The sequence below is a fragment of the Pteropus vampyrus genome, unplaced genomic scaffold (genome assembly GCF_000151845.1).
Source record: "Pteropus vampyrus isolate Shadow unplaced genomic scaffold, Pvam_2.0 Scaffold28, whole genome shotgun sequence".
NCBI lineage: Eukaryota > Metazoa > Chordata > Mammalia > Chiroptera > Pteropodidae > Pteropus > Pteropus vampyrus.
In genome coordinates, this window is record NW_011888809.1 from 2,018,488 (window position 1) to 2,039,498 (window position 21,011).

The window sequence follows — 21,011 nt, forward strand, 5'->3', positions numbered from 1 at the left end:
CTTGTGAAAAAGATGTTGGAATTTCTTTAAAAAACAAAAATGAAAAGATTAAAATCAAACTTCCTGACTACAGCTGTCATTAACTGTGCAAACAACAAGTATTTAATATATACTTGTGTGCATAGGAGAACAATTTATAATAGTCTAGCAAGCAGGTAAACAACCTTAAAAAAAGATCACAGACACAAAATTAAGTGATAAAAATTTCAATGTGTGTCTTGTTCTACCAACTCCACCCTCTTTCACAGACTGAAACACTAATGAGCAGAAAAACAGCTAGAAGCTGGGGACCGGAGAGAATGATGATCAGCATTAGACCTAAGTAATCCACAGATGATTATCAAAAACCAAATAATCACACTTATTACATAAAATTACTCCAATAGCTAACATAATTAAGCCCCTGATCAGAGTCGTTTAATTTCCTTGAAATATTTCAGAAACTCATTTCATAATACAATATGGTTTAAATGCATACATATAAGCCAATAAAAAAATATATAGAGAGAAATTTAATCTCTGATGTTTAAGGTAGCAGAAGTGCCAAAGTAATAGAGCAGCATGCATCAAAATAATTTGACAAAACAACAGAATTATATTTTGAGGGCACTAGAAAATTATCAACTCAGGTAAACCTCCATTTAATTTCAGGGTCATTACCCCAACTGAAGAGAACAGGGCATGAATAAAATTATAATATAAATCTCCACATAATCTCTAGTGCCCAAATTTATAGAAAGAGTATGCATTTTTAAAAGGCCAGCTTAAAACTTAAGCCAATTCACTTGATTCATTTATATTTGGCAAAACATTATTGATACACATTGAAAAATGAAAAAAAATAAATTACCCAAGCATTTCAGGTAAATAGCTGGTTAAATAGCATTAACATCTCCTCAATGATGATACCAACTTATCTAGTTATAACCCTTCCATGCCCAACTAAAGACTAACTTTAAACAAGTTTCACTTCCAGTGTTCTCAACGGAATAACAAGTATGAAAATAATGCTTAGAAATTAAACAGGACGCTAAGATTTACAAAATTTCAAAATACAAGGGACACCAGCAACTGTTACCTAGTACAGCTTTCTCAAACTTTTTGACTATAAGCCACATAAAAGATACAGAATGCCTATCTTGCCTGTTCCCACTTTTACAGTATAAAGTCAGTAGTAACAAAGAATTTGAGAGGAACAAACTAATAAAAAGGTTCACAAAAAATGTAAGCCCATTAATATACACTTAATTAAAGGAAATAACAATATAATAATATACATACTTGAGAGTTTGTGTTTTATATGTATTAAATCATTTATTTCTCAAAACTGCCCTATGAAGTGTATATTATTATTACCTCCACTTCACAGAATCTCTGAGTTCAACAGTTTTATCTGACTAATAAACTATGGTCTGATGACGATGACAAGGATGATGGCTAACACTTTTATAGGATTTGCTATGTGTCAACCACTGTTCTAAGCATCTAACTTATATTATTTATCCATAAACCTTACTAATTCATTCACTCATAAAATATGAAATAAGCAGCATTATAATCCATTTTAAAGATTAGGAAACTGAAGCATGGGTTACTTAATCTACCCAACATCTTAAGTGGCAGAAGTAAAAATCATTCTTAGGTAATTTGGTTCCAGAATCTGGCTATGCTTTAACTTGTACAAGTAACCTACAGTTACATAACTAATAAGCAGAAAAGCTAACTACAGATTCCAATTTTTGCTTCTGCCTCTACACTAAAACATTTCTTCATTAGTGGTCTCCCAGAAAAGCTGACATTAAATTATACCACATCAAAAAATCTTGGGTGGTATAACATAAGGTTCTCAAACATATGAACAGAGAATCTTTTCAATTCTTAGTCCAAACATAATATAGAAATAAATAAAATTGATCATATATATAATCCTGACTTATCTTCTATGGTCATTATACTATAAAACCAATTATTTCCTATAAGATGTAAATCAACTTTAAAATGTAAATGTGCGATATTCTTTCAAAATTAAAAGTTCTACCTTTATAAATCCTAATTTTTGTCCAAAAATTTGTAAATCTTAGATTATAAACTTCTATGTATACATATGCATAGAAAATTCATTTCAATAATATCTAACTTGTTTTTAGGACTCTATCTTCTGGAATTTTGGGTTCCTATTATGCTTTAACAAACTTCCTTCTGAAAAAAATCTTTTTAGGCTTTGTTCTCGAGACAGGTCCTCAGTAACAAATCCATGAATTTCCAAAGTCGCATGTCATAGTCTCTTTAGAAAGGAAGATAAAAACAGACAAACTCAAAACAAGTGTCACGTACAAAAGAGCTGGCCTGTATTCTTCCAAAATGTAGATATCATGGAAGACAAAGAAAAGCTGGTAAACTATTCCAAATTAAAGTAATCAAAGAGATGTGACAACTATGCAATGTGTGATTCTGGATCAGACAACTGATAAAATTTTAATATCAACTATATATTAGATAATAATAATAAAAATGTTAAGTTTCCTGAATGTGGTTATTATGCTGTGGTTAAGTAGGAGACACATAATTAATATTTAGTAGTGAACAGATCATAAGTGTCTAAAACTTACTCTCAAATGATTCATCATCATCATCATAATGGTAGTGGAAGAGGAAGAGCAGAAGTAGTAGTAAATATAGAGAGAGATAAAGCAAATGTAACGATATGCTTACAATTGGTAAAACTGGGCAGTGGGCATAGAGGTGTTCAGTCTACCAATCTTGCAACTATTTGGCAGTTTAAAACTATTTTTAATAAGTATTAAGGAGAAACTGAAAAGATATTTTCATTGTGACATGAAGAAAATATGACTTTCTCAGTCATTCACTGAACAGTGAGTTAAAGAAAAAGACATCTAAGCCAGAGTTTAATCACTACCTCATTCTATTTTTTCTCCCTTTCTCCTTCATAAAGTGAAGCCTCTATCATTCCCTTACTAAAGCCTATATATTAACTTCATTGTGCATTAAAGCTGTTTATAAAGTGTAATCTAAAACTTTTCTAACATTTTCAATTAGGAATGTCAGCACATGTTTTATGATAATCGTAAAGCTTCTCAGATCAAACACATCTTTCTATAAAAATACGAGTCAACAGATAATCATTTTCTCTTCATACTTTTGTAGAGACAAAGCTCTTTAAAACCAGAGCTATAATTCCTACCTGGGAGACTTCTTTGTTCATAATGAGTCCTCAAAACAGATAGGGTCAAGTCAGTGCTCCGGGGGCGGGGCAGCTTCCAGGGGAATGGGGCAAAGGTGTTCTCCAGAGATGGCTCTGATCTCTCCACTCTCACCTCACCGAAGGCCAATTATGCAAACAACTATAACAAAAGAGAAGAAAAAAATAAAAGCGGAAGGGAGGTGAGATTGTCATTTACTGTCTAAGAAATGATCAAGGTCAGAAATGCTAGGTAAAGAAAGAAAATACAGCTTTTAAGGCCAAACAGAAAAATGTTTCCAAAGACAATGATAAAGATCTGATTTTACAGCTGAAGTCCATCAGGTGATTAAATATGTATTCCTATTTAAGACTGCCACTTAGTCTTCTGAAAGATTTCTTTATATGTCTTCTAAATTTTTTTTCTGGCTGCATTTGTACATTTATCTTTTTTCTACTTATAAACATTGATTTCATGTTTTCAGTTTGCATTTAATTTTTTCTTTGATTTCTGTAATCCTCACTATGTATGAAAGTTACTATAATGTTTTACTTCAAATTTTTTAATGAAAACATTTTTATATTCATAATACTTAAAAAGGCATGAGCTCTGGTTCCAGTAATGATAGACTCTCCTGTATTGGACTAACTCATCCACAGATAACAATTATTAACTCTGGACAAAATAGAAAAAATAACTGTTGGAAGACATTGAAAAATTACCAAAAGCCAGCAGAAATGTAGGGTATTTGATCACTGAAAAAAAAAAAAAAAAGAACTGTACTGAATGAGATCTAGACTTATAATTTATAAGACTTATGTCTTAAGAGTACTCTTCCCTGTACACCACTTGTGTAGTGGGAGGCTAGCCCTAAAGGAGAAGAGCACAGCCTCATTGGTTTGAGGCATCTGAATGTACTTTAGAGCTGACAGACAGCTAGATAACATGAGGGGGAAATCATGATAAGAAGGGCAGTACAGTAAGGGAGAAAATATAGAGACCCAGACACAGGTGACACAAAGAGAACCAAAGACAGGAAGAGGAATATGGAGTAAGACGAAAAAGAGCAGGGCTGATGATCTGATGTTTGACTGTTATTACAAAATCAGTAAGCTTATTATTCCTAAAATGTATCTCTCCAGTAATTATTATATAATCATCTGTGCTATTCAGAGTTCGCTTTTTTAAAAGTCTTTCCTCACTACCTCTCCCCGAGGAATCCAGAGACAGTTATCTGATATGGATGGTGCAAACTCCTCACGGACCCCCATAGCTACTGGGCCTGCCTGGAGGCTTCCCATTACGAGGTCCCATTTTCCCCTCAAGGGTAAGGCTTTTCTGTCTTCATTATCTGCTTCCAAAGCTGGATTGTGGCACAAGTGTAGGCTAATGCAGCACCTCAATTCCTTTAATTTAATTTATTAATTTATTCAATTTAATTTCTTAAATTCAATCTGATTTAAGAATCAGATGAGGAAGCAAGGTGATAGAAGAGCACCTCCTATAATGCACCCAACACAGAAAGGGTAAAAAGGGAATCTATAAAACGCTCTTTGTTATTTTGGATTAGGCAGATGTGCAGGGCTAAAATCCACATATATATTGAGAAATAGAACAAATATATATCTGTGGATCCAGAATTAACAATAGTACATTTTTAATACATTTTCTTTTTTAAGAAATAAGGCATTACCAATAAGTCAAAGGTCCCCACACCCATACATTATCCACTCTGTTCACTGCCCCTCCCTTTGAGAGAAACAACCATCATCATGAATTAGGACATACCCTTATGGTCAATTTTTTATATCATATATAAAAAATTTTATATCATATATATGTCAATAAACAATATACGTTGACATTTAATGTTTTAAAATATACATGTTTAAATTGTATACTACACATATTCTGCATTTGCTGATTTCATACATTGTTTTAGAGTTCTAACCTTGATGAGGGTGTGTGTGTGTATGTGTGTTTTGTTCACATGTACATGTCAATATGCCTTATCTTAATAAGCCATTCTTATATTTGAATATTCTTGTACATGGTTTCTTGTTCATATTTCAAAAGCACAAGTGCAAGAATTTCTAATAGCAATATTCAGAAGTGGAATTTATGAGTTGTAGTATTTGTGTATCTTCCACTCTACTCGGCATTTATCAAGTTGCTTGCCAAAATGATTGTTTCATACGCCAACTAAGCAGTGTGTGAGAAAATCATTTTCTCTGTATTCTTTCCAACACTTGACATAATCAGACCTTTTTTTTTAAACCCATCTTATGAATGAAAATGGGATCTCGTTTCAATTTGCATTTCCCTTATTAGTACGGAGAATGAGCATCTTAGTTGGCTAAAATCTACCACTTATTTACTTATTTGTTCAACACCTGTATACACACAAAGTAGTTTTGAAATTGTTAACCTGTACCCCAATAAGAAACAAATCTACCAACTAGAGTATAGGTATTTATGCACAGTTCTTTCGCCTTTAGATTTTTCTTCTTGGGTTCACCAGATTCTTCACAGAAGAGTCTTCCTGTTTTCTGCATGGAAGATAAAGGCCTCAGTTCCAGAAGCCAATAATGAAGAAGACAGCAGGGGCTCTCAACATTCGAAACCCCAAGGCTCATTTAATGTCCCTCCACCTCTGATGTGCCTGGTGTCCCTTAGTCCCGCAGCCCTGTTTTAACCTGGAAAATATACTTCAAGTCTCTCAACCAAGATGGGAGCAGTATTAGCACAATGGCAGAGTGAAAAGAGATGCAGGCACCTGTTTCTTAAATAGCTTTTAAACAATCCTTATTTTAGTTCCCTGCTCGTCTTCACCTCCACTTGCACAGTTACATAATACTACCACTGTTAAAGTCCTTTGAAGATTCATTCACAAGTACAAATTCAACTGGTCCTCAGCTTTCTCCACTTAAAACTAGGCTTTCCTAGTGAATGTATCTGGATTTATGATTTAAAAAGCAAAAACAAAACAAAACAAAAACCCAACTCTTGTTGACTATTTTTGTTGTAGTTTAGAGGAGGGAACAATATTAAATGAGTGTTCAACTACTACCTTTACCAGTAATTAAATACTGTGTTATCATTTGTAACATTTTGTTTATTTTCGATCTGTTATTTTGTAATCTTTTCAAAGTTTTGCTTCATGTATGTTATTAATATCTTTTTGAGAATTTAAAAATCTATCATCCTGACATTCTCAAGAAACAATTATTAATTTAAATTACTCAACAACATAAAGAATTATATGACAGAAACAGAATTAATAATAGGCGGTCGGCCTATGCAACAGTTAACATAAAGAATTATATGACAGAAACAGAATTAATAATAGGCGGTCGGCCTATGCAACAGTTAACCATGAAAGTTTAGGAAAACGACCAGCTTTAGAACAATGCCTTTCCATATCCGAGCTGATAACCATGGATTCTGACTTTGGGAAAGAAGGAGAAAAAAAAAATCCATCTTTTGTCAGCAAATGTCACTTTATGAGACGAGTGTCAAAAGAAGCTGTGGTCTAATGTTCTCTCTGCTGTGAGGAAGTAAAAGAAACTCAGACCTCTAAGGGCAATGCATTAACTGTGAGGTGTGATGAAAGTAACTTTGTTACTAACAACACTTAAGATTACATTGTTTATATGTTACTTTAATAAAATTAGTGCAGATGCAAGGTTATTTTTCCTATAAAGTGACACTAACTTTAATTCTTTATGATATACTTTTTGATGAGGAGAGAAAGGGATATTAGCCAAAATTCCCAGTGTGCTGGGAATAATAGCTTAAGTCAGCTATGTTGCCTTCCAGTAAGTGGGTCGTCACAAATAACCATTAACACTAGTGACAATTATAAATTATTTTGGTTACATGGAGGTAAGATTTTGTAGTAACCTCTGTGTAGTTATTAATTCTACCTCAAACAAAATTTAAGAAAGAAGAAGGAATCTTAAAAGTTGTGTGAAGAAATAAGCTGTTTTCTTGGGAGAGACTGTAAGATTTTCATGGAAGAATGAAGAAAGAATGACGTTACCAACTTTCCTGTTAGTGAGGACACAGGAGTCATGCTCTCCAAATCAAAGACAAATATGATTTAAGTAAAACTTGAAATCAAGATATCTGCATTAACATTAAAAAATAATTTTAAAATATGTATATTTATAAAAAAATATGTAGGTCATTTCACTTCTCCTTAGTATGTAGTCGTTATTAACACATGTGCACAAGTGCAACAAGAGTTATGAAGAAAAATGTTCGTGCTAGCAACGTTTATAAAAGCAAAAAACAGGAACAATCCAAATGCCCATCAATTATAGAATGTATCAGAACTCTAGTATATTAACACAATAAAACCTCACACCAGTGAAATAAATTAACTGGGCTTTAGCTATCTACATCCGCTTACAGGCAACCACAATCCCTTCTTCCAACTGAGGTAGTACAGCATTATGATTAAAAGTATGGATTCCGGAGCCCAAGGCCACCACTACTAACTTTCTGACCTTCATCTTTCCATGCCTTGGTTACGTCTACAAAAAGCAGGATAATACCTGTACCTACTCCAGAGTTGTTAGGAGAGTAAACACTTAATATTTTAAAGTTATTTAAAACAGTGCTTGGCATATGGTAAACACTGTAAAGTGTTTGATTAATAAAGAGACCACAGCCAACTAGTTTGATATCTCGTCTACTTGTCAGCCACCTTTCCAAAGGATGGCATCCATTGTGTTTTCCCTCAATTTTTGCCAGACTTGGGTACCATGCATTTCTTTAATTATTTGTTTTGGTAATACATATTCAGGAAATTTACGTACCTTCATGTGGCTTTTTATTTTATTTTTTTCTTTTATTTTTTACATCTACACCACCTGGTCTTCCTAGGTGGTCTCCCATCCAAGTACTAACCAGGCCCAATCCTGCTTAGCTTCTGAGATCAGATGGGATCGGGCTTGTTCAGGGTAGCATGGCCAAAGACCTCATGTGGCTTTTTGTTTTTAATTTTTCTTCTGCTTCTAGGAAGATACTGATGCTTAAATTTTAAATTTTAAAGATAAACTACAACTTTAAAAAGTATAGTAAGAAGACAATCCAGAGTACTTTGTTGTATCAGTTTCTATTTTTTGCCTCCCTTTAAAAAAGATGGCAGATTATAACCTTAAAACCAAAACTGTGTGTTTAACTGCCTGCATATCAACTGCTAAATCTAAAATATTAATGATTCTACATCCACAATCACATTTACATTAAAGAGATAAACAAAATACTACTAGTTCTAGATGTAGTATAAACACATCTATTTTGGAGACAAGTTTTCCTCAAAAGAATGCTCCTACTATTTTTATGCTCTATTCTAAGCTCCACACCTGCAAGCATCTGCCTGTTTATTAAGGAGTTCCAAACTAATCTCCTGTATTTTCCTTTTCCTTGACTCTTCCCTATCCAAAAAAAAAAAAAAAAACCTTCACACCCAGCCAATTATACTAACCTAGATATTATACTTCAAATCTTTTCCCCTCTCACACCCTATGTTGTCAATCACCAAGCCTCACCTAGTCTATTTAAAAAATAAATCATCGATCCACATACATACAAATCCAATACCCTATTCTTGCTTATATTCTTCCATGTGGTTTTATCTCACTTACAACAAAATCCAAAATTCACAGCAGAGCCAGTCTCCCCCTAGCATGCTGTGCTTTAGCCAGACTGGTCTTTCCTCAGTTTTTCCCTATTCCCCAATCCTTTCCCCCACTCCAAAGTTTTCACTACAATATATTCTCTGCTATGAATAATCCCTCCTATCTTCCTCACCTGCCCAATTCCTATCATTGTTCAAACTTCAGCTAAAATTCTTTCTTTACTCCAGTAATCTAAATCAGCCTTCCCCTTATACTTTCATAGCACTTACTACTTTTTCTTCTTAGCATCTTCCACAATTGTCATTTACACATTTGTTTGTGTGATTATGTCTTTATTGCCAATCTTCCTCACTAGACCGTAAGCTCACAAGTGAATGTTTTTTAACCAGCACAGAGGAGGTACACAACCTTTGAAAAAGTTAATTTGTGGAATTAGTGAAACTGTTTTAATTCGACAACAATAATAAAGTTAAAAGCTCAAAGATAATAAAAATCTTTCTAAACAAATCCGAGAGCAGTAGCAATGGCATGGGGGCACACTAGATTACTATGTAAGGGATCAGATGTAGGTTTGGAGGTGAGGACACAGGGAGGAAAGAAAGCTGAAAGTAGTCAAAGTGCGAAATAATCTCTACAAATTGAAGAAAACCCATTTCGGCGGCAGTGTTCTGCAATGTAATTTATCTCTCTGTTTGCCACAAAAACACAAGGGTGTTGGAGAGAGTCCATATTCAAAGAGCTAAAAATGAAACGTAACACCTAAACTACAAGTGTTTAGTTCTTTCCTAAAGAGCAACTCTACTAAATAAGGAAGGCAGCTGTTGAAGACTATCAAAGCTAAGCTGTTTCAAATCTCCAAAACACTATAGCAAGATGCTCAGATAGGATTTTAATTTCCAATACAGGTTTTATATGTGTTAAAAGATGGCATTTTACTAAGGCCTAAAACAAAGCAAAAGTTAGATCACTTTAGGTTAACAGTTAAAATTGGCAGAGATTTTATCAGGTGAGTGTTTGCATTACACATTTTTATGTGCAGGCTCTATCTACTCTACACAAAGACCTTCTTACTATCTCTTTGTCCTCTCAAGGGTAACAAAGAATAGATACTCACTAAAGTTAACTGATAAAACTATTTGCATCTAGATGTTTCTCTTTCTTTTTATGAAATTTCTAAATTACACAGTACCTTGTAAAATCGAGAAGTGACAAGCATATGTGCTCAGAGGTTTTACTAAGCAATTTCATTTTTCAGATACAAAGTTATAATCTGTATCTTAGGGGGTGGGGTATCAGATAATAACCCGAGGCTTAGCCTTCTAAGTTCAAAAGCTAGGTAATAAACATTAGTCAGGTATTTTAAAATCAAATGATAATATGCTTTCTTTTTATTTCTTTTACTCAGTATACATCATATCTTTTATAACAGAGTCATTTAATCCTCAAATATTTAAGAGCTCAAAGATATGTGGTAAACACTGTACCAGGTGCTGAGTTACAGCAGTGAATGACAGAAATGAAGTTCCTACTCTTTGAAGCTCACATTCAAATAGGAGGAAAAGGTCAGTAAGTAAAACTGAATAATTTGAGGTAGAGAATTACTAGGGGAGCTACTTTTGATTGACTGATTAAGGAGAGTTTCTATGTGAGAGTGACACCCAAAACGTAATGGGCCAGAAAGAAAGTGCTCATCACTATCACTCAAAATCACTACTAAATATACTGCTCTCCATCACAATCATACAACCATTTCCCAGTTCTCTAGGTTCTTAGAACTGTTTAACTCAGCTCTTGCTTCTTGCATTTCCTACATTCAATCCATTAATAACTCTGTTAATTCTTTTTCTTCCATTTCTATCAAACCAGTTCAATTTTTCAACATCATCATTACATTCCATACTGTTAGCCATCCAAGTCTAAGGCGCTTCAGCAACATGTTTAACCTCTATCCCCCATCTGCCTACACATGCACTCCGCTAAACAACACCCCACATCCCATGTTCACAATGTCACTCCCCTAGCCACTACTCCACAGTGCCTTTCCACATTTCCCATAAAGAATCTGCACTCTTATTACATGGCATTTAAGGTCTTCTATTATTGTAGCCTCTGATAACAGAGCTGAAAAATACATGAGGCCATATTAAATGAAGAAAAACAATACACATTGTAGTTGGAGGTTTTAACACCCATCCCTCAGTAACCCATAGAAGAAGACTCCTCTGGGGTAAAAATAATAAAGACTTGGAAAATTTCAATGGTACCACCAACCAGCTTGACCTAATTAACATTTTTAGAACATTATGCCCAACAATTGCAGAATACATATTCTTTTCAAGTGCATGTGGTACTTTCATCAAGAGACTGCTGAAAAGTCAGAATGTGTTGTTTGAACACAACTAAATAAATAAAAAATCCGTAACAATAAGACATTTAGAAACCTAACTCCAAATGTTTAAAATTACACTTCTAAATAATCCATGAAGAAAACAACATTTAAGGAAGGAAAAAAAGAAAATTGGAAAGATTTCAAATAGAATGATAGTAAAAAATACACCATACAAGAGTTTGTAGAGTACAGTGAAAGCAGTGTTTAGAGGAAGGGGATTTTATAGCGTCGAATGCTTATGTTAGGAGGAAGAAAAGGCTCTCTAAGGTTCTAGCTTAAAAAGCTAAAAAAAAAAAAGGCAAAGTAAATTCGAAGGATGTAAACGGGATAATGAAAGAGTAGAAATCAACAAAAAGGAAAAACATTGACAAAACACAAGTGAGTTCCTTGAAAAGATCAAAAAATTTATAAATCCCTAGTTCAAATGGGCATTTTCACAGCCTCAGTTTTCATTCGACCTTGTCTGAAATCACCACGCCATGCACTTTCCAGCCTCCAGCCACAAATGAAACACCCCCCAATGCCAGCCTTTTGATTTTCTATACCAAGAGTCAGCAAACTATGGTTCCAAAGACATACAGGGTCCACTGTCTATTTCTGTATGGCCCATGAACCACGAAGGGGTTTTACATTTTTAAATGGTTGGAAAAAAAATCAAAAGAAGAAGAATATTTCAGGACACAGGAAAACTACATGCAATTCAATTTCAATGTCCATTAATGAAATTTTCTGGGAATACAGTTGTGCCATTGTTTACTTATTGTCTATGACTGCTTTTCCACTGCACTGGCTGAGTTGAGTTTGCCAATCCCTGTCCTAGACACACTCCTCCTCCTTCTCTTTACCTCTCTGTCAGTTCGTATATCCACCCCAAGATCCAGCTCAAAATCCGCTCATGAAAAATGTCACTTATACTTCCTTAAAAATATTGTGTAAATACTCTATAGAGAGGCTTTACATTTTTTAATATATTGTTTTCTAAACTATAAATACCTTTGTATTTATATTGGTTTCCTCATGTAGCAGTAGTTTGTAACTGAATTTTTATTAGAGAAATACAGAAATTTATTTTCTCTAATTATAAAGGTTTACTTTCTCTAATTATAAAAGAACTACGTGCTTTATAAATCAAGGGTACGATATGAAAATTTACTTAACATTTTTTCTAACATTAGTAATATAGTTCCTTCTTTCCCCTAAATCAGCTTCTAATGTTTTTGGTTTAAAGATGCCTTTACACTTTTAAAAAATTATGAAGGACCTCAAGGAGGTTTAATTTATATGGGTTATCCATATTTATTATATGATAAATTAAAGTGGATAATGTTTAGAATATTTAATAGCCCTTTAATAACTTTTTTTTCCCCTTTACTATAAATAAGTAACGCTGAAGACAATAACCTCAACAGTTGGGTACCACTGCCTTGATCTGTGGTAAGTCACCAGCTTTACCTTCTATTATTTTTGCACTCTCAGTACAAATATCTACACGTTAGAAAAGGCAAGTAACATCTTAGTATTACTAATAAAACAATTTTGATATCGTGGACCCCACAAAAAGTTCTTAGGGACTCTATTTTAGATTGAATTATGCCCCCCAAAATTTGTATGTTGGTGCCCTATCCCCGACTTTATTCTGAGATAGGACCTCAAAGGTAAATGATGTCATAAGGGTGGAGCCTTAATCCTACAGGATAGTGTCCTTATGAGAAGAGGAAGAGACACCTAGAGCATGGTCTTGTGAAGACACAGCAAAAAGGTGGTCTTCTGCAAGCCTCGAAGAAAGGCTTCACCAGAACCAACCTTGCCAACACCTCCTCATTCCAGTGTCCTGAATGCTGAGAAAACTGGGTTCTGTTGTTTAAGCCACCAAGTCTGTGGTGTTCTGTTATAACAACCCAAGCAGACTAATATAGACCCCTAAGAATCTGCAGACCATATTGAGAATTTTTGCTCTCAATATATACTTCTTATTATCACTTTCTTTGTCTTAAGGAAGAGAGCAAAGATCTTTTCAAAGAAAAAGACAGAGATCCAGAGTCTAGAAAAGTAAAATAAGATGACATCCAGGAACAATGCAGAACAGAAATTCCTTGGTAAAAATGGAAAAAGTAAGAAGGTTCAATATACAATCCATATAAGCTGGGCTCTCCACCAACCTACACCTAGATCACTCAAATCTCATGTTACTTACACTATGCATTAAAGTTTAAGGCTCCCGTACCCTTGCTATATCATTTTTCTGAATTGTCACCTCTAACTCCTTTTAACCTTTGAACTCTTATCACTTGTTAGACCCTACAGAATTTGGCTAGGAAGATTTGAGGTGAAACCTCTGCCAATACTAAAGTCAATATTCTCTTTGAGCTTTCAGAGGCATTCTAAGAAATTATACTCCACTAATTGTCCTTAGCTTCTTCTCAATATCCTTCCAATGTCTGGTAAATGAGGACATACCTACAGGTCAATCTTTAGACCTTTTCTTCAGTGCCTATGTAAACACGTATGAACATATACATACGTATGCATACATATTTATGTATGCATGAACTCACCTACACATTATCTTTCCTTGGAGAAGTACCAATGTTCTTCCACATTAAATTTAATTTAAAAATCTACTGAGTATCTTATATATCACATCTCAGTAAATTCGATCTACGAGGAAAGACACAGGCAGAAAGCTAGCTATAAATTTCAACCAGAAACCATAAATAAAAAGTATTAATTTGGACCATGAGACAATGAAAAATTCCTAATAATGACAACAATCTCATAGTCCCACAAATGACCAAGTTAATATCTCCAGAAAAGTGGGCAAAAATAACCACCCCAAAATAAACTACGCACATATGCAATTGGATAATAAAAATGAAAATAATCCAATCTAATTAAAAATTGTTTGAATTAAATTAAAATTAAGGTAAAATAATTTCTCATCTATGAGAGTGGTAAAAGATTTAAAAGACTGCTAAAATCTGACATTGGTGAGGGTCTAGGGAAATATGCAGTGTCTCATATCACTGTTAGGAATGTAAACTAGTACAGACTCTCTGGAGATACCAAAATAATCAAAATATACATAAAAAGCAATTCACCTTCTAAGATCTTGGCCTTACTATGTAATCAAAAGTGCATTATGTGTAGAGAAGAAGTTCTCAACAGAGACCTATAGTATCCTCCAGGGAACACTTGGGGACATTTTTGGTTTTCACAATTCAGGGTGGGTAGTGCTACTGGCATCTAACGAGTAGAGGCCAGAGATGCTGAACATCCTTTAATGCACAGGATGGCCCCACAACAAAGAATTATCTGACCCAAAATGTCAACAGTGCTGAGGCTGAAAAACCCTGGTATAGGAGGATCAGGAACTTTTACCATTGCAGCTACCCTTGCTTCTCTCCTGAAGAAAAGGAAATTGATTCCTATTTAAAATGAAATTCTAGTATACCGACTGGCTATTAAACTGGCAGGTGGGGGACAATGTGCACTAAAATGTCAAACTGCTACATGGTTCTTCCTCTCCTATATTCGTCATTCATTTTGCTAGACAGTTAAGTTGATTTGGCCTGACTTTCTAGGGTAGCTGAGCATTCTTCTCTCACACAGTTAATGGGTCAAAACACATGGGGACCAAAGGTGTCACTAGTACTACCCTGCACGTATCATGCTCTGATCAGAACCTGACAGTCAGCTAACGGTAAAGTCAAACATTAGGTTTAGGGAAATGAGACAAAAGTGTGTGCTTATTCCTAACAGGGCCTCCTAGGATATAGGAATACAGAGATCAGTAACAAATTAGACCCATGGGGAATGCAAATTCATGATCTGTGCTTAGAAAGTTGCCTGAACACATGCAGAAAAATGAAATCTGAATCTATATACAGTACTCACGTTCAATTAAACACTGGGAAGCTGTGGTTAAAGTGTTCAAAAGGAAAATAAATCTAAAGAGATCTTGAATATACTAAATGTGTATTAAGAGGACAAAGGAAACCTCAGGAAAGATGAGGACTAAGTACCATTATTGCAATTTTCTAAATGTTTCAAGACGACAAGAGTGTTTCAAATTATATTCCAGAAAAAGGGTCAGGTGGATGAGTAAACCCTCCCTGCCTCCAAAATTATGGGAGTCACAAGAACAACTCCTTTCATCTTATGATGGCAGTGGCGTGGGTAAAGAGGTTGAGGCTGGGATACTACAAAGAAGCAGTAAGAAAAAATGCTAGCTTAGTCACTACATTAAAGATCGTCTCATGAATCCAAAGTAGGATTTCTTTTCAAATATCCTGTTATCATCTTTTACCACTAACCCAGAGGGGTATTTTCCCTAATTAGTCTAAATTTCATCAAATGTAACTCATATAGATATGCCTAGAAAGGTCTTGCATATACTAAATTTTATAAATCAAATATCACTCTTTACATGTAAAGTTAAAATATATCATTCAATGGAATCCTAGTGAATCACTCTTTTAAAAACTAATCCCATCTTAACATATCTTTTGTATTAAAAATTTTTATGAGACAAGCAAATACATAAGACACTTTAAACACACACACAAATAAAAATGAAATTTGTCCATATTGTTTTCCATATTCTCAGACTCATAATATTGAACAGTTAATAATAACTTGATCATGACATTTGTTGCACTTGCTCAACAAACCAAATTATATGAAATTTGTCAATGGCCATAAAAATAGAAGTCACAATTCAATGCCAGTTTGTTACAGCAAGATAAAGTGAGTCTCCCCAAACAGATGCTTTCCTTAGTCTTCGTTCAGGCAATCTTTGATCTTGCTGGAAAGAATTTAAAGAATTTCATAGAAAGGATAACAATTTTACCTGGAAAAATTGTAAAGAATTTGTAGAGAGAGTATGAGGAAGAAGCACTGAGGAGTTTGAAGAGGCTGACGAGGGAGGATGTTTTGGGGAGAGAAGGTCAAGAAGAGGTGTAGATGTGGTGACTTAATGAGGAACAGGAAAGTCTGAGCATGAACAAAGATATTTAAGGGCAATTTACGGATGTGACTCTTGTTGGATGATGGAGAATGTAAACTACACCCTTCATCCCAACAAAATCTTTAGGAATAGTCTACATTATTCATCACCAAAAATATAATTTTGGTATTAATTTTTTTGGTTTTCTTTTTTTTTGCTTGTTTTCTTATATGCAAGAAGTCATGAAGAGAGCTTCAAGGACAGACAATGGCAGCCTAAGGATCAAGACCAATTTGTCCTCCCTCCCACAATAATTACATTATGAAAAGATACAGGCGGTTAAATTGAATTACTGAATATTCTATTTCTTATTTTTAAACAAATAACATATTTCTTCAAGTCAACTAACAAGTTAGCAAATTGGTTAATAAAAGGTCATAATGAAACCAAAGTTTATGCGTCTGGATCCCTATGATCCATTAACTGTTCTATTCTGAGTTCAGAAGCTATATGCCTAATCTTTGGTAAACTGCCTTGCAAATGAGAGTAGCTGGGTGGTCTGTCAAGAGAAGATGAGAATATGAATAGATGAATGAAAGTCATCAGTACTACTACGGGCAAAATTAAGTATATGTCCTACTGGTTTTTAAATCTAAGGTCATATTAGTTTGTGGGAAAAAGGTCAAAAAACCTTTAACAGTTTGGAAAATTATTCTATTTCAGTCTCATGTAAGTTTTTTCAAGAAAGTTCACCATGTAATTTAAGTCTAAAACAATGCCAACTGAATATTTTCCAAGAATAAATTAAGGATTACATTCATAAAAAAATTACTACTTAAGATGCAATTATCTCCTTTTAATGATGCTTAAATTAAAGCAATTAAGCGATTTAACAGAGGGAAAGAATCTATGAAAGGTCCTGTTAACTGTTGACCACAGTAGAAGAGTTAAAAAAAAAATGTATTTTGTTTAAGTCGCTCTCATGTTTTAATCTAACAAAAGCAATAACGGTAACATAAGTAGTAAGTAATATGAAATCATCAAATTCTTAATCATAATTGAAAAGACAGTACAAAATGTCTACTCTTTCCTATTTAACCATCTGGAACATGTTACAAGCAAGAAAAATCTGCAAGTATAATTACACTCTGCAACTATTAGCATGACATGCTTCAATAAATACTCCTAATAGAATCTGCTGATATAATAATTGGCACTAAAACTGATGGGTTTTCATTATTTAGCTATTTGTTCTTACTGGCTAAATACTCAAGAAAACTAATAAACTATCCTTTGAATAAAAACAAAAACAAAAAATGCCCAACAAGGGCAAAATGTGACAGGTTGCAGAGGTAGAACAGAAGGGACAAGCAAAGAGCAAAGATTTGCAAATGCCTGAGAGTTCAACTCTTATCTTCTCTACCAAGTTCTTTTCCCTTCTTCCTCTCTTCCCCTATATCTCCTAAATCTGGCATAACTATGTGTGCTCTGGTCAAAAGTGACTTGGTTAGGGTCAGGGAAAATGTTATATTAAACCTTGTTGGCAAGTCTTCAGACCAAACCATAACAAAGAAAAACATTCAAAATTTACTCTATTCTTGATGGTTTTGGAGATTTAATATTTACCTATTTAAATTTGGAAAGGTTAAGAAAGGGAAGAAATTTTTAGGAAGACAGCTCTGGCAGCTGAGCAGTGGAGACAAGAGAGCTGCTATGACAGTCCAGTCCCAATACAGTGGACAGCTGAACTAATGCGGCAACAGTGGGCAAAAGAGACAGTGGACTAAATCAATAAGAACGGGGACTTAAAAAGAAAGGCCAAATTGTCTGTATGTGTGAATTACAAAAGCGGTTCATGTTTACTATATAAGTCCAGAAAATGCAGGTAAATTTTTTAAAAACCACCCATAACTGTTCACCTAGAATTAATTAATGCAAAGATTTATATATTTGTTCTACAAATATAGGTACATAAATAATTTTGTTTTATGATTATGGTATTATAGCATATCTATTGTTTAAGAGCATTTTTTTTCACTAAATTTACACATGTAATTTCTCATGTTATTAAATATTCTTCTAAATAGTTTGTATCGTCGATAAAATATTTCTGTATGTGTGTCCATGTATCACAGTTTTTAAGCAAGGCAGTGGTGAAGGGCTTGAGATTGGTTCAAATTTTTTGCTATTAAAAACAATACTATGATGAGGCATCTTTCTGGCTAAAACTTTGTTGACATTTGGGATTATAGTCTCTGAATAAGCTCCCACAAACACCAAGTTTCCTGGCATGGGAGACTGGCTAGATATTAATGCCATTTAGCCAAAACCGAGTTTACAGGCGATAACAGATGTCTGAAGGAGAAGCTAATGAATTCAGTTATTTACTCATTAATTATGAATATGACATCCAAGTAGATAAGTCCAACTGACTTCCAAAGAAGTGGGATATAAAGATTTTTGGAATCACTAAGATATTGTTGGTAGTAAAATGGATGAGATTACCAAGAAATGAATGTGAAGAGAAGAGAACAGATTACTACAGAAACATCCCAATATTTAAGGAAGGGGACAGTTAAAGCTGGAAGATCAAGTTAAAAAAAAAATAGAAAGAAAGAGGAAATGAATAAAGAGGAAGAAACCAGCAAAAATCAAGGGTAGAGAGATCATAATGTTCACTTTTGAAAATTATTTTGAACCTAACCAAACAATCACAATCCCTTTAAAACAAAACAAACTCTTAGAAAAGTGCCCAAAGTTAGTCAAGAGTCCTTGCTAAAATAAAGCCCAATAAGGCACAAATACTTCCCCCTAAAGACATCAGGAATTCAACATACCCAACACCACCACAATCATTGAACCTACATGCTTTTATGCTCAATGTGTCTCCCACCCTCCCCCAACTTCATGGCATAAAGACCCATAAAGATTCTACATAATTTTGCCAGATAGCATAACAAATCCTTTTTGTGGGGAAGAGGGCCTAAAACTGTTTTTCTCCCTTCAAGGTTTTGGCTAGTCCTAGTATAAGATTTATTATCACCGTAAACATGTTCACAATTTCAATTTCATTTTACAAAATTTCCTTAGTATCTATCTTTTCCAGCATTTATTTTTACAAACTTGAATTCATGTTCTCCTTCCTCTTTCGACACCCTCCATCCCCCCCACCGCCCCAGTGACCCCTCAAGGGTTAAGAGCTTTAGTCCCCCAAATACCCATAGCAATCACTCCACTCCCAGAGCTATAGGCAGTGACTTCACAGTACTCCCAGTGGGCCTCATGTGGATATACAAGTTGAGCTGCAGGAGAGCAAAGTATACTCTTACATCAAGTCACATTCACCTAGCTACCAGACCCTAGAGTGCTTGCTTTAGGGGTATTTTAAAAGATCTTTTTCATTCATTATCCCTATAATCCCCTGATATCATTTCATCCATTGCAATTGCCTATTTCAACATCCTGTTCATTCTTCTAGACACACATTCTTCCTCTCCCAAGGAATTCTTTATTCGTTCTCTTTTTCTTATCACCGTTTTGCCAAAGGAGCGGTCTTTCTCTTGCATTTTTAGTATGTTATTTTATTGGGAAAGTGCACTAGAAAAATATGAAATATCAACTCCTATGCATACAATTTTGTTGATCAATATCAAATCCATAACAGAGCATGAACTGTACCAAATTAAAACTATAAACTGTAAATGAGCCACTCAAACAATTTTCCATCATATGTGAATAAGGATGATGAAAGAAATGGAAATGTGCAAACAGATATTCACCCCAACTCACAAATCATTATCATCCTCTGAAGATCACTGTTCCTTTGTTCCCCTCACTCTCTCTTCCCAGAAGTATAACCTAACGTAACAACAGTACTGAATAACAAGCATGTAGGCTGTGTATATAAGACCTCAGAAAGTGTAGTTTGATAGAAAGTTCAATATTACATACGAATAGTGCTAGTTTTATTTTACTTTTAAAAACCATCTACTTTAGTAAAGCCTAAATGTGTCAACATTGATCTGATAAAAGCATACTTTCCTAGTATCCCTGAAATTTTCATTAATGAATGGGCCTATATGGATCCCTGTAACCTAAAGATGGGAGGGACGAAGGAGAAAGGCTCAAGCCTCCTAAAGTGAGATAGATTAGAGACCATCAGACAAAGTCAGGGCCCAAGGAGGACAATAACCCAGAAAAAAGATAAATTCAAACATTAAAAAGACCTCTAACACAAACTTCAAGGAAAATTTACATCTCAGCTTTAGGTTTTAAAACACATCAGGAGAATCTGAGCCTGAATCATCTATACTATGTGGATGTTCCTAAAAATTAAGAAAATTTTAAGTCAAACTCCAGGTTCACAGACTGGCCCCCTCCCCTTCCTCGCCCTGACAACTCCAAGCAAACAGCAGATGGAAATAAAAATTCTCTCTAGAGGAATGTACCCTGAACCCAAATGGAAAAGAGTTCCCATAATTACACAGGGTTTAAAAAAACAATGAATTCGCAATTCAAAAAGAAAATCGCAAAACATACAAGTAAACAAGGCACTATATTGTAAAAAGTCAGCAATGTTTTGAATAATCAAAAATTCTTCAAAAAAAGTTGTTTTATTTAAGACTAAAATGAAGACATGGGACGACTTAATAAACCTATAGCTATCAAGGAAACTAAATCGATAGTTTAAAATCTCTAAACCCATGAGTCAATTTTGTTTAAAAGTACATAATTTGGGGACTGAGTGAACAAACTACTTAGAATTAATTCTATACACAGCCTTTGTTTTGTGTTCTTGGTATAAGATTGCTTGGTCTTAAAGATGTACT

General features: G+C 34.3%; 1 protein-coding gene and 1 pseudogene across 6 annotated transcripts in view; both read right to left on the reverse strand.

The window, feature by feature from the left end:
• Positions 1-21,011, reverse strand: part of NCOA1 (nuclear receptor coactivator 1) — a 149,936-nt gene that overhangs the window by 90,361 nt on the left and 38,564 nt on the right. For 4 of the 6 annotated variants that reach the window (XM_011356557.2, XM_023528536.1, XM_023528535.1 and 1 more), the window contains one exon: positions 3,203-3,362. The exons of the other annotated variants lie outside the window; for them this stretch is intronic. The gene's annotated coding sequence lies outside the window, so the exon portion shown is untranslated. Of the gene's footprint in view, positions 1-3,202; positions 3,363-21,011 lie in introns of those variants that run through there. 6 annotated transcript variants of the gene reach the window in all.
• On the reverse strand, positions 8,066-8,184 carry LOC111737602 (annotated as a pseudogene).